Consider the following 6258-nt stretch of genomic DNA (forward strand, 5'->3'; position numbering starts at 1 on the left):
GTTCACCAGCGTGTCTCCGCTGGCGGCAGCACGGGGGTTCTGTCTATTTCGCGGAAAGGGTGCACACACACGAAGGTGCCTGCGAGCACTGCGGGGCCCCACCAGACCGGTGATCCACTCCAGATAACCATAGTGAATTATGAATTCACCCTTGGTTTGAGGCATGGTGGTCGAGCATACCTTTTTCACGGGGTGCTACACGCCAGTCGTAACAGCATACAGCGGCTAGTAAAAAAACTTGATGACGTTAAAGTTTCATTACCCGTAATATTTGTGCAGCATTTTCAACTTTTTTATACCTTGTAGCATCATGACATTCTAAAATGTTGCTAATACCATATTTCTTTATAGTCTCTATCCACGCGTTTTCTGATACTATGAAGCGGTCATCGCCTATAAGGGAGCCGATTTTCTTTTTTTTTTATAGAAAAGCTGCAAGGGAAGCAGCACACCCGGTTTTGGGGGCCACGAAGGCTTGTATGCAGAAAAGTAACATGTTAATAAAGCACAGTGAGTCCCGCTTGTTTCCTCTGATAGTATTATGATATTATTTGACAATTTATTTGTACGTTAGTCAAGTTTTTGAAAACTTAGAAGTGTCGTTTGTTCAACGAGAAATTCAAATTTTTGTTTTCGACGTTGCTTTTTGCCAGTTCAGTATGAGAGTTCCTATGAGTTTGTACGGCTGCCGCAGTGAAACATGACGCTGGGCTGCTGTGGCAAAGCCTGCGAGCGAGAGACCCTTAATAAAATCCAGCTTAACATAATCCCACGTTTCATAAAAGCAGAGAATGCGTTTATATACTAAAACAGGAAAGAAAATAAACGCCATGCACATTCACAACCTTATAGATATATTACCTTCAATTGTGAACGCATCTATTATGCTTAACAAAACACATAGAAAGAGGATGCTTAGTTAACGCGCATACAACTTTATTTCAGCTGCCCACTAGTGACTATCTACCAGCGCGTACTCAGATCTGCACGTGTCCTCAAACATGTCAGTGCACATTTCGTGGGTAAGCATCGCCACCCTGCAAGAACAATATAACCCAGAACAACTCAGTCCCTCTGAATCAGTCAGTCAGTATTGATTTACCTTTTGTTAAAGCTAACTTGCGCTTTTGGTTCTTTGATATCCACAATACCGTAGGTATGTTTTTGTGTACGGGGTTGTCCAACTTCTCCCATATATTTCATTCTTTAATTATGTTGCTCTTGCCTCTTCATTGCAAGGTATTTTCCTTCCAGTTTTGTATTCTGCCACTGATTTCAATGGCATGAGATATTATTACGTTATATCGGTCAAGAATGACCGACATAACTTTCTAAATCACTAAATTTGATTTGATGAATGTAACGGCGCGTTATTTGTGTATTTTCTCTAGCCATGGGCTATTTTTCTTGTGACCCATCAAACATGAATCAGTATCAGCATGTCTTTATAACTATGTTTCTTCAAGTCGTTAAGAAACGTGCAATCTATCTCATATCTATATAGACCTGTATTATTTTAGTGACATAATTTTGCATAAAAGTGTAAAAGTGTGCATTTTTTCAGTAACTTATAACACGATTTAGCCCATTTTTAGGTTCACAAGAGTTAAATTTTCGCACATAAGTAGCTAATACAAAATAGCACAGCGCCCGCTAAAGCACCGCTGCTATAAAAAATGTAAGGATATAATTCTAGACCAGTCTTCAAAAGAGAAAAAAAAGAAGCCCACTTCAACTAAGTGCACGCATCTCAAAATAGGTGTAAACATATAGTCGGTAATATGACTTAACTTTTAGTTATACAGCAACTTGACAACGCAATTACAATATCCCAACGAAGATACCAAATCCTGCGCCTCTTACGCTTACCGAACCCATAGTACAAATTATTGTGTTTTAATAGCAAACAGAATATAATAAAATGTCTTGACTTTCAGGTCTGGTAACAACATAATACTAATGGAATATGATCCCTCTTTCTTATATAGGCAGCAATATCGTGAACTCTCGACGTTTAAGTTTTAATGCCAAGTTACGCCGCCTCGTCGTTTCAACTTCGGGGCGAGAAGACGTGGAGCACCTTGCAAGTGGGTGCTGATTATTTACATTATACAGCAATCTGGTGCACTGGTAATTACGGTGTGTGTCTTCCAAATTATACAACTTGGGTATTCCTTGAGTTCAACTGCACATGTTGGAGCAAGCATGTTTCCGAAGAGACAATATGTGTCACTGCGATTGGTGCACATTAGCAACTACGCAAGTTAACACTGTAGGCCACTCCGTATAAATTGGTGCCTGTCAAATGATATTAATACAGCCGGCGAGGGAATTCCGCAGCAAAAGGTCATGAGGGTCGATAAATAATAAACGGCGACAAAAAACGCCCATAGTGCACAAAAATCAATGAACGTTGACCTGCAAGGCAGCGAAAATCTTCCGAATAAAAATTGGTCAGCTACAAAGTAAAGGTCGGCAACCGAAGAAGTTGAATGTTCTAAAGCTGTTCCAAAGTGAACCGATACAGAACACGGAAGCAGGGCCGTGTGGGGACACAAGCATTTTAATAACTTACATATAAAGATCCGGCAGAAGCCACCTCACTATGCATGCAGACGTTATTGTGAATGACCTTGAATAAATGTAGGATACACCTTCTTGCCAGCGCCGAAACGCCACATGTATAGGGCGTGTGCAGCAGCACGGCTTCTCTCGCGCGCCTCTCAAGACACGCTGTATCATCTAGCAGCACCATCGCGAAGCGCGTACGTTGTATCTGAGGTGCGTTGCGCGCAGTGGCGTGAGATCCTGAATAATACCTTTATCGTGGCCCACGCACATATGTGGAGCCACGCGCTAACATTTCGAGCTGCTTGTAGAGGTATGTGGGTTCGATGTCACCTACTCGATCGAGTTCAGCATTGCAACATCCCTCGAGTGAAGAATACGCTATGGTTCTGAAGAATTGCCGCGTAGCGTCAATGAGTTGCACTGACCACTTCGGTCACAGAGAGGTACTGCTGTCCTTTTCTTGAGTCATTGTGGAGTATAGAGGAGGGTATAGAATACGGGAATAAGCATCTCTGTGATGACGTTGAATATCATATTATCCGTTAAAACGCTTCATTACATGCATCACCGTTGTAGCCCGCAAGAGACTAAACAACCACACCCAAGCACGCGTGTGCACGTATGTTGGTTATGGATATAACTCACGCATCTTGTAGTTTGAGCAAGTTGAAATGTTATAAATGACTCGGGAGTGGGACCCATGCTCATAGTTTGAGCAACTTTACATGTTATATTTGACTCGGTAATGGCATCAATGTGAATACTATCGTGCTCTGGACACTGTTCCGCGATACGTGAAAGATAACCCTTTACAATGACTTCAGACTTTACCACCAGCCTATGAGACGCAAGTGTATTTTCCTAAATTGATATGCCAAAATCTTATATTCAAAGCCCCATAACAGTGTAATGTTATCCAGAACTCTCATTAAAATGCGCCTAGAAACATTGAAATTATCCAATTGCTATTTGACATCCAGAACTTCACGGAGACGAAGCAACATCTTTGATGCGCCGTATCTCCCACCCCCTCCTTGTATCCAATTGCTGTCTTGGCGAGCGAAGATCAAGTTGTGCCACTGGGTGCGTGCGACGTTAGACAATTTGCAGCTTTTTGCAGTTGTCGAGTAAACAATTTAAAGCACAGGATATGTGCGCTAGTTATTGTGCACAAATAGCAACACTTTTTGAGGTGTGATCTGGTCGCAGGAACAACAGGTGCATTGGATAAGTGTACCATTGGAGAGCATGCACTACTTAATATTTCGGCATTGTGAGCGTGAGCTCGCGCATCGCGAAGCCGGAAAGGGAAAAACGAAGCGTAGCAGTCATGTGGAAGTAAGGGGCGCGATATGCGTGGAAGTCAGAAGCATAGCGATGATGATTGTATTGCATTCGAGTTATTAGCGGTACATTACCGCATAATTGCTTTCAATTTCAATTACCCTGTCTGACAAAGGACACCAAATGACATCTCTGTGACATGCCGATAGCGCTGCTCGGTGGGCTCTTCAAAGTGGCAAAGTGGAGTCGATAAGCTTATCATGAACAGATGCTTCCAGAAAACTTCAAATTCTCACACTGGACCTGACGTTCCCCGTATCGAAAACCCGAAGCTTTCTAGGCAACCGGCTGCATTATATACACTCTTCTATGCACCTTCGCCCCCAAAAATACCCAGACGCGTCCAACACCTTTGGCGAGGTCGGACGCTGCCAGGGAACTTCGCCTAATTGCACACAAAAGTCACAAGATCTCTAAATTTCAAGTGCCTTCAATTGTTGATTACCTAAACTGGACCCTACGCTACGGCTACAACTGCCATCTAGCCTTCCCGCGGCGAAACAACCTTGCTGTGCCGTTTGTTGCATGGGTGTGGCGTTCGCGAACGCATACTCCTGTCGTTTGGGAATGGCGGAGAGCCCGATGTGCGATTCCTGTGGGTGCGAAGAAACCACCGAACACCTATTGTGTAGCTGCCCTCGCTAGGATGTACAACGCCTCTCTCTGCGGGCGACGTTGGGGCGACTGGACTCAAAACCGTTCACTGAGTCGAAGATACTCGGACCGTGGCCACACCCGTCACTGGCACGAAAAGCGATTCGTGCACTAGTGTAATACTTGAAGTGCACCTCCTTAAGAGACCGTTAATAGTGCCCCTCCCACACGCATTCAGTGCTTACTCTCTTCCTTTTTTTCCTCTTTCTATTCCTCTTTCCTCCACCCCCAGTGCAGGGTAGCAAACAGGGTGCTCTTCTCGTTGACCTTCCTGCCTTTCCTGTCCTTGCTTTCTCTCTCTTTCGCCTGGCACCCGAGAAGTACTCTGCAGACGCGAGGCTACCCTACTTTTTCGAATATGTTTAGGAGTGGCTTTGCGAAGTTGTTTAAACACATAATTGGATGGAGCCACACGCCTCCTGTGATGACTATGGTAGCTAGGACACTCTTAGTCACGTCCTCTGTAACTGTCGTCGCTACAATTTACAGAGACAATCGCTCGCAATCAATCTAGCACGCTTTGGCCGTACGCCTTGAATAAAGGAAAACAGTTTAGAATGCCGACATCACACTCCACCGGAGCGGATAGCACCAAGGACACTGTTGTAGTTTTCAAGACTGCATGAAGAGTGCTTTTTGAAGCACTCTTCACGCATGCCTGAGCCGCTGACACATCTAACTAAATGTGATGTCCAGTTCGGAAAACGACACAGGTCGACGCATTTCCACAACTCAAACGAACGACGCATGCAGTTACCACCGGTCCTTGCGCACTTCGACGAGGACGTCGGTGCAGAAATCCACACTGATGGCATAAGCCTTGGCCTCGGCGCCACTCTACACCAGGAGAAAGACTGACCTGAATGGGTGATATCTTATGCTTGACGGTCGCTGTCAAAAGCAGAATGCAATTATTCTGCTACCGAAAAGGAATGCCTCGCGATCACTTAGGCTACAGCGAAATTCCGTCTTTACCTATATGGCAGTCGTTTAAGCTCGTCAGCGACCATACGCGTAGAGTGGGCTAGCGAATTTAAAGCACCATTCAGGACGCCTCGCTTGGTGGAGCCTCAGCCTGCCAGAATATGACGTTTCTTTATCCAACAAGTCCGGACGAAAACAATCTGATGCCGATTGCCTATTCCACGCCCCCAATGGCCCGCCGCCGCAAAATGACGAAGGTGATGACGGCTTTCATGGAATAATAAGCGCGGAAGACTTCGCTAAACAGAAACGACAATACCCAGAGCTAAAAAGCCTCGTTGAGTATTTGGAAGAGACCACCAACGTTGTCCCTAGGGGTATGTGGGCGAGGATTGTCATCGTTCGCGCTTCAGAACGCATTACTAACTCATAAAGAGGAACTTCTCAACTGTTTGCCCCGAGCGCCTTCTTGTTCTCGCCACAGTGCTGCGTTCAGAGGTACTGCACGCTGTACATGACCATCCGACCTCTGGGCACCCAGGATTCCTCCGCTCGCTATCGCGGAAATAGAAAGGTATTACTGGCCACGCCTGATCACCGACGTCGCCCGTTGCGCCAAGACATTCTGAGACTGTCAGCGACGGAAGACACCGCTGGCAAGGGCAGCAGGAATACTGTACTACATGCAATCGAGCCTCCTTGTCGAATATATCAGCAGATCGGGATGAGTTTGTTGGGACATTTTCTGACGTCAACATGTGCAAA

Source organism: Dermacentor andersoni, chromosome 7, assembly GCF_023375885.2.
Source record: "Dermacentor andersoni chromosome 7, qqDerAnde1_hic_scaffold, whole genome shotgun sequence".
NCBI lineage: Eukaryota > Metazoa > Arthropoda > Arachnida > Ixodida > Ixodidae > Dermacentor > Dermacentor andersoni.